The following is a 9,942-nucleotide window of genomic DNA, read 5'->3' on the forward strand; positions in this document are numbered from 1 at the left end:
TAGGACAGAAGGGCACTTTAAATGGAGAAAAGAGGAAGATAAAATCTTCTATACAAAATAAAATATTTTTAAGAATTTTTTTCCACCTATCCCAATTAGAAGTGGCTGATAATCAACATTTACGAAAAATATTTGATATTTAATGTTGTAATTATCTAAACATCTCATTTATTGTCATTAACATATAACTCAAGGTTTAAAGCAAAATTAAAAGTAATTTAAATAGGTTTTAAACACTTGTTTACGTCTGACACTATGGTAATTTTGTACATATTACGTCCGACACCAAGTTTTTACGTCCGACACCAATACTGAAGTCCCTATTTTGGCACTTAATACCTATAAAATTTTTAAAATATTTGTGAGTTATTAATATTTCATCATTGCTCTTTGACATAAAAGTAGTTTCATTGTTGCAGATTAAGCCATTGACCTGAATCTTAGATTTTAGTTTTGCTAGTCTCATTTTTCAGATTCAGCTCATACGTCCGACACCATGAGTTAAATATTTTTTTTTTTTTTTTGTAACATAAAATTTTGTATCAGAAATTCTTTTTATGCTAAAAAGTTCCACATACATTAGTAAGTATTTAAAAAAATATTTTGATCTGTTTCAAAATTGTTAACCAATAAATGTGTTGGTTTTTTAAAGTGAATTTCGTGCAATTCTTACGTCCGACACCGTGGAATTGCCCAGCTTATATCTTCGTAGGTGTAAGAAGTACTTTCAGGAAAATACAAAAACAAATTCTACATAGTTTGTTAACTTATTTCTGAAATTTATAGCTTATTACCAGCTTTTTACGATGAAATATGATCAAAAACCTTTTTTTTTTTTGTTTCCTCAATTTGTTGCTGGTCCCCTAAATGAACAGCAGACTGAATTTTTATTGGAAAATGGCAGCTGAAGTATACTTTTTATGTGAAAAAAATTAAATAGCAATTGGTCTTTAATTTTTCGAGAAATCAGTAAAAATGTTAATTTTTCTAAGTGTCCCAATACTTTTGGTCATATAGTCTATTTGCAAGCTCAGCTAAAAACCAGTTTTAGTCTTTAACTCAATAAGCCCGAAATAATAATATTGCTGTAAACAATTCTCTAATTAATATTTGTAATAGATAATTTTCAACTTTACATACACCTTATTATTTTTGATACTATTTTTTCAAAGTACTGTATCAATACCCTAATCGATACTTCTTTAAAATAAGTACATAACTAAATGAATAAAAAAATAAAATATTCTACCTTTTTTTTCCTTTGTTTCTATTTTGACCGGTAAAGAAATAATGTAACAAATACCGCATCATAAGTTCAGTTAAAGATCTTAATCTTAGGCTTTAGGGGCTCAATTTCCTGCGCTGGAAAATTCTACCCTAGAACAGGTAACAGCACCCGAAATTATTAGGAACTTACAACGTTGAGTGTTGTCCCTACGGAAATTAATAATTAATGACAAAGTCATAAGCAATTATCTCACGACTAATTCAAAGATAATTTAAATTCCCGGTTGTCTTCCAACTTTAATCAACTAAGAATGCAGTGATTAATGAACAGGAGAATTGCTTGGTATAGGATGAATAAACACTAAATATTTACTGCTTCAAACAGAGTACTACGTTTTGTTTTAGATGTTTATATAAGTTATATTGAATCGAACTATAATTGCGCAAATCAAATTTCATTAATTTATACGATTGTTAAAAACACAGATATCAACAGTTTTCAAACTATTGGGAGTAACTTTTATCCTCAGTTTCTCTATTTTTCATTGTCCTACACATAGTTTTAGTGTTTTTACATGGAGGGACATAAACGTGGCGAATGATGCACAGTTAGCAATAAAAAATTAATAAATATTAGTATTAAAAATTAATTATGAATTCGGCTCGAAATTAGTTTGCCAATTCGAATAACTATGAGCAATGTGAGAAACGAGGCGTAAAATAAATGGTTGCTTTAAAATGAATGCAATTTTGACCCCCTCCCCCCCCCCCCCAAAAAAAATGTTTCTAAACATTTGAAAACGCTCCATTTTTATTTTACAGCACCACAAAACATCTACAGATAATTTTATTATTATTATTGTTATTATTATTATTATTATTATTATTATTATTATTATTATTATTATTATTATTATTATTATTATTATTATTTGCGTAAGATAGATAGTACAGTGTCGGATAAGATTTCAACATCTTCAACTTAGCATTCAAACGAAGAGTAACTTCCAAACAGTAACTTCAGCATTACTGGATTATACAGTTATGCAACCAGCTGAGCTGATTGTTTTCCGAACAAACCTGGATTTACCTATAAGCTAGACAAGGTATAGCTTAGGGTCCCCTCCTTAGTTGGGGGTCACAAACTCCCGAAAAAATTGAATTGATGTGTTCCTAAAAATTGAAAAGTACTTGAAAAATAAATTTCATTTTCAAGTGCTTGAAAACTTGGAAAAGTGCGGCTGCAAACCTTAAATTTTAAAAATTCTCAAATGGGGCCAAGATATGTCAAGTTCAGCTCCCTGCTACACTTTGCATAAAAAATTAAAAAAATCATGGTTCTAGCTTTTATGTAACGCATTACTTGAGATAAATGTTTGCAACTCACATGTTCCATATCTTGCTACTTAATTAAACCCGAATGCAGTATTTTGGAATTTCTTTTGTTGCTGTCTACTTTTATCTTACTTCTACTACACATTGTCAATCTGTGAAGCACAGAAAAAAAAAGAGATTACACTACCTCTATTCCTTTCCGTTTCCTTCTGTCTTGTAATTGAAAAAAAGTTTTTGTAATGATAAACCTATGTAGTTAATTTTTTGATATAATCTTAAAATAGCAGTTTCTTACAAAATTAGAGCAATACTGTAAAACTGTAGAATCGATTGCTTAAATGTCAGAGACTGGTAAGTGCAAATGAAGTGCCTTAAATAATTTTAAATGTTCTAGAGTCCTTGAAAATAATTAAATAAATCTTTGAAACTTTTAAGTAAAAGTGTGCTTCGATTTTATTTCTCATCATGTGTAAAATCTACGAAATGTCCAAATGGGCAGTAAGTATTGTCTTAATTTTAAAAGGAGTATAGTTTTTAAACATTTTTGCTTACCTATTTTTTTCTTGATATTTTTGTGGTTCCTTTTGTGGTACTTCTTAAAAAGCTTCAAAATGCAGAATTTTAAGTCTATTTTTCAAAATTTCCTTTGGGAGAGAAAACCCCGGAACCTCTAAAATTGGGAGTATTCTTTGCACCACAAAGCAAAGCTCTGCACTACTCTCTCTATACGATTTCTCCTCTTAAAGGGCATTCCAAAAAGGACAGCAGACAACACATTAAAAAGACCAAAAAAAAATGTAAAGCATGGTTGTATATCTGAGGAAAGAGACAAAGCATAAATGAACAACGAGATAATTAAAGAAAAAAGGTCTCTTTTGACACCGATAGAAAAATTATCCTGGACTACAAAAGGGGCCATATACCTGAGATAGCTTAGGGCCCCGTTAAGTCTAAATCCGGCCCTGATTATGAAAGAAAAGATTGAAAGCTGATACTATAACTTAATCAGCAAAATGCAGCGCTGCACCTTTTAGGTTTTTAAAATTTAATTATTATTTGTTTAATTCAAATCTAGTAAAAATCATGAAGTGGTACAAAGTCAGCCCTCATGGTTCAAAGCAACCCTAATGACTACTTATTTTGCCATAAAATAACTTTGTTTCACAAAAAACAGATTCTTGTTAGTAAAAGAACGTGTCTGTTCAAGAACTACTTATAGTAGTAAACAATAAAGGAGTGTTGTTCAATGGATGTGCGACGGAATCCTCATCTTATGTCTTGTTTCTGTCATTATCCTTGTCATATGTAACGTAACAAAGATATTTTTCTTCAGAATTCCTGCAGACTTTCTTATTTATCCCTCAGGGTTTTTTCCTTTTTTCTCTTTTTTTCTCTCTCTTGGACGCAGCAAAAACTGCTTTGTGTTTTTGGATGATAATGTTTGGCGTTTGATTTTTTCTTTGAAGCAGATGTTTTAATAACGCTTTCTTGAAAGGCAATAGCCGGGTTTCTAAGTAAAATCCACCCTTGCGGCTTTTTCGATCCACACTTGGGGGATCATTTTGGTGTCGAATAAAAAAAATTAGCCAAATTTTCAGCTTTTTATCTCAAATGACTGCCGAGCTTTTCAAAAAAACTTTTTTTTCCATAGTAAAATTCAAAATTAATAAATAGTATTTTTTTTCTCATTCTTAGCAATAAAATACTTGAAACAAAAGTTATAATCATAATTTTTAAATAAAAAGCCAATTTTTTGGCGACAGAAATATTTTTTTTCCAATGTTTTTCTGGAGATTCACTCTCCAATTTTTTTCAGAAAATGTCTTACATTATGCTCCTCTATGCTCAGGATTGTTTCGAACTCTTTTAAGTGCTGGAACAATGCGAAAAAAAAAATAAAGTAATTTTTTTTTTTGCATAATTTTGTATTTAAACAAATTTAAATATTTTTATAGTCAAAAATGCATTTGAACTAAGTTGTAAAGAATCGTCCGCTAAGTGAAAAAAAATTATAATATATGTATATATATATATATATATATATATATATATATATATATATATATATATATATATATATATATATATATATATATATATATATATATATATATATATATATATATATATATATATCGAAAATACTATCTTACCACAGAAAAAGCATTAAAAAAAACTAAGACATTGCAACATGAAGCTATTAGGAATGTAAAAAAATGATTTAAGAGTTTTTAATTATTATAAATATCATTTAATGCTAAATTGTACGTAAAGACGATTACATAATTTTTCCATGTTACTGGGAACTTTTTTTTAGTCTTGATCCAATAAAGGCAAAATTTTGAATATTAAAGTAACTTCATTATAATTTAGACACCGTTTAACATAATTCTTTAAATAACTGACATTTGATATAATAATTTTCACCAATTTATGATGTTTTTTTACGTAAGGTTAGTCTTTGTCACTGACTTCATTCACAAAGACATTAAATTTTTCACCAATGAACAGACGACTCAATATTTCAGCAGGCTTTATTATTTTTGCCATGTTACTATTTTTTTTTACTATCAAGCCTGGGGCACATATGAACACGATTGAAAAATGCAGGACTAGAACCCCTTTAAAGGACAGGACGACCTGTCCGACATTTTGGTTCCAAGACAACTTAGGATCCAGTCTTGTTTCAAGTATTTGGAAATACGTTATCATAGTCGCTGGTTGCAATGTCGTAAATTAATTGTTCAGTTAAACGTTCCTTTTTTCAAATTAAATAAGTTTCTCAGGAGATGTTTCCTGTAATGGACTCTACTTTTTATTTCGTTTTAAATACGAACTAAAATATAATCTCCATGTTAAGACAATAAAATAATCAAAAAGTTTTTAATAATACATCAATAGCTTAGCAACCAATTTTCTGCAACGTGGTTTCTGTACACATAAAAAAATTTCACGCGTACAAATTTGGAACCAAAATGTCGGATAAGTCAGCTCTCCTTTTAAGTGGCCTTATGCAAGAGAAGCGTAGCATTTCAACGAAAAACTCTTGAATAGGGTCTGGTGGGGGAAAGTGGTCAATGGGGTAAAGTGGTCATACATCAAATAAATGGCTATAGCTTGCAAATAAATGTTCGAATGAATGTGAAAATTTTATTTTAGAGTAGGGCAGTTAGAAACTACATTTTGAATACAAAATTTTACAACTGGCAAAATTTTATTTGGTAAAAAAAATATTTTGCGTGAATATGAAAATTTTTAAAATCCAAACACCTATTTTAACTTCCTTGGGAAATTTTGTTTGTTAGAATTAGGAACAGATTGACTGTACGGGAAGCTTCCTACATGTCTCAAGGACTCTTATTCATTAGTAGTTAGCTGAATCTATTTTAGGTAATTTTTTAGAACAATTTAAGTAAGATGGGGTAAAGTGGTCATAATATTAGGCTTAACGAATATTGTTCTTCTAATGTCACTTAATCTATAAGTATAAGGCAGATACAGATTAAATATTAATTTTACTTAATATGTATTGTTTTTACAGTAAACGGGGTTAAAAAGAAGAGTATATGCTTATATATACGCATAAATACTCGTGTAGGCACGTACATAGGCGCATTCACATAAATGCACCAATAAATACGTATATGGGTATGTCCAAGTATTTTTTATCCATACAGCTGTACATTCTACTATACACGTATATGCTCGCTTATACTCATAAATACATGAAAACTTATATGCTCAGGTAGACACGTAATATACGCGGTCGTACTCGAGTAGACATTTACATGCAAGCATAAGAAATACAAGTATACAGGGTGAGTTTAAACTCTTGAGCAAATTATTAAAAGGTGTTAGAAGGGAGGATAAAAAGCAAGAATCATAAGGAACATATGGTCACAAACACAATGCTAACGCACTACATGCACGCAAAGCCAGAAACTGATGGATGCAAAAAAAGTCACAAATTTATTACACAAAGACAATTTTACACAACATTTTAGGTCACAAGAAAGTTTTAAAGCGATTGATGAAATTTGCTGCCTGCAGCTGTAATAAATGTGTTTCGCAATCACAAAGCACGCTCTGTTGCAATAACGAGACTTGAAAAACTTTCATCAGCCGCTGCACCTTTGTTGTGATGCTACTACAGGCCGTAACTTTTAAAAGCTGCTCTAAATATTTCTTCAAAACTAAAATATTAGGTAAAATCATCTTAGTGTAACAAATTTGTGCCCTGCTTTGCATCCATCAGTTTCTGGCTTTTTGTGCAAGTAGCGCGTCAGTGATTATAACTTCCTTATGATTCTTAGCTTCTTATCCTTCCCTCTCACACCCCTTTGATTTTTGCCCAAGAGCTTAAATTCACTCTGTAGGCCGACATGTATATAAGCGTATATTCTCGTGTATACACACATGTACTAATGTATGCACGTAAATATACGTATATACGTCTATACAGGTATATGATCGTGTTTACGCGTATACATGCATATATACTCGTGTTTCCATATATATATGCGTGAGTAGATACATACCCCAAAGACGCACTGGATGTATCCACGAATTAACTCGTGTATACCCGTATATGTATGTATGTACACATATATGCATAGATACGTCTACTTTACACATATATACTCAAGTATGCACGTATTTTCTTGAGATACAAGTGCATACGAGCATATGATGTTCGTTTATACGCGTATATACTCGTATACACATGACACGTGTATACACGTGACACGTATGTACTCATGTAGACACGTATACACTCCTGTAGGTAATCACGTATACATGCTTATGTACTCGTATATATACTTATATACTCGTATATACACGTATATTCTTGAGTAGGCACGTGCATGCATATATCTGATGTATACATGTATCTGCTCATATAGGAACGTGTTTACTCGTGTATAACACGATACGAATATATTCGTACACGCATGTACTCGTAAATATACTTGTAACTATAAAAACAACAAAAATATACAAGTTTTAGGGTTATTTATAATGATTTTGCATCTATTTTTAAATATGACCACTTTACCCCATGCTATGACCACTTTCCCCCACCCCATGGGGTAAAGTGGTCATAAAAACATAGGGAAATGAAAGTGCTATAAAACTACTAAAATCAATGTTTTTCTTCCTAAAATTCAATGTACCGTGTTCTTTAATAATGCAATGTAAAATAACAATAAAAAAAATTGAAGTGTTTAAAGAATTTGTTGTATTTATTATCCACCTAAGTTGAAAACATGCGATTTTATGACCACTTTACCCCACCAGACCCTATATAACATATACCTATATACCAATTACATTGAAGGGTTTGTAACTTTTACTTAGTCAGTTTAAATTGTACTGTAGCTGTCAACAAGGAAATATGTTTTTAGAATTATATAACTCTGTTAACTGGCTAACTGTCAAATTTTAAACTTTCGCAGATTGTTCCAATCACTGAATCAAAAAAAAAAAAAAAAAAAAGACTTATGAGACTAAACAGTGCAAAAAAATATTTTTTTTTATGAAAAGTTTATTTTTGTTACTTGTTATATAATGCGTTTAAGATTCAAACAGAATATGATGATGAACTTTTAAAATTATTTTAAACTTCAGTTTTTAGTTAAACGATTTTTCTTTTGTAAATATTTTCCAACGCTAAATTATTGACCAAATATTTAGTAACAAAAAAATTAAAAATAATAAAGTGAACAAATAATTAATTAACAATGATGAACACTTAATTTACATGCTGATTATACGAAAATAATAATCATAAATTTTTACACCTTTTTTTAACACTTATAATAACCCTACACTAATATTATATTGCGGAGAGGATATGGGAACTGTTCACGCATGTGCCTTCGCATGTTGTGTTCACAAGTGCCCCGTCATCTACCTTTGAACTAATTTTCAAAAATAAAGAATTCTTAATTTAATTTAAAAAAAAAACAAACATTGTTATAAATTTACTTGAATGTTCATATAATGGTTATCATAATTAATTTTAGTTTATTAGTTAGTTCAAAATATGTTTTTACGTGAAGAAGAGAGTAATAAAATTACATCAGCATCGCTAAAACTAAGAAGCTGTCACCACAGGAACATAACTAGCTCTAAAGTTTGGCCAAGAAGTAGTAGTTGGGTAAGGCCATTACTTCATAATTTTTCAAGATTTTCTGCTTGAAGTTATCCTGGTAAAACATACCATGTCTACATGTGCCCGTGCTCACATGTACCCCCTTTTCCCTTACATGTTTACTTACTTTTTTTTATTCTTGTTTGCTTTCATCAGGTCCAAATAAAGCTGTCATTTGAATTTCCTCATGGGGGAGGGCAAAGTATAAACTTCGTTGATATTATTTATTTAAAAATAAAGAATCATACACTTACATACATAAACACATTCCATTTCAGAAAACCAATAAGGGGGAAGGCAGTTGTTCACCTGCCCCCAAACCCCAGGAAATCATTCGCCTGATCTTAATATTTTCTGCTTTTACACCCACTGGAACTACAAGTGAATGTAACCGAACCCGAACCGATGTAACGAATACGATTTCTTTTTTTTTTCTTCAAAAACCCAGTTGAACGACAGCTTAAATGTGTAAATGAATAAAATGTGCTTAGTAGCCTAAAAAATGAATATTGCATTTGAAACGTTACGTAGTATTGCGTAAAGGCAACTGGTTCTTCGCGGACTGGATAAAAGTATTCTTGCACGAGAAAAAAGGACTACATTGTTTGTTTTTGTTTTTTTTTTTTCCTAGCAGAATTCTCACAAAAATATATTTTACGCTTTCTTGTTTGGTAAGAAAACATAGCGTGGAGAAATTTCAGCAATTTTCATGCAACAGTATATTAAAATGTGTGGGCGAAAGAGAAAACTTTATAAGCTCATATGGTGCCACATTTTATCAAAATATTTCTGCCTGCGCAACGGAAATGAAAAAAATTTAAGGGGAAAAAAACATTTATGCATAACATTTTTCCGTATCTTTCTTCTTAAGGTTTAGTTCATTTTTCTTTTTGTTCCAAAAACGATGAGTTTAAAAACAAATGATTTCAAATTAGCGTAAGATCTTTAAAAAGTCTTTTCATAAGGCTCCAAAACAACTAACGCCACATACTGCTTGAAGCGATAGTGATTTAAAATCTCACATCCTGCCAAATGACTTCAGTAGTTTACTAAATGTTTTTCGGAAAGATCCTCAATAAAAATAAAGTTATCTGAACGAATATTTCTCCATTTAATAGGAAAAAATATATTTTTTGAGGAAGGGATTTTTTTCCCCATTTAATGTCTTTTTCGTAAGTTTTCCCTCGTCGTCGTTAGGCTATCATCAACGCTAGCATCTGAGATAG

This window comes from Uloborus diversus, chromosome 6, assembly GCF_026930045.1.
Source record: "Uloborus diversus isolate 005 chromosome 6, Udiv.v.3.1, whole genome shotgun sequence".
Taxonomy (NCBI): Eukaryota; Metazoa; Arthropoda; class Arachnida; order Araneae; family Uloboridae; genus Uloborus; species Uloborus diversus.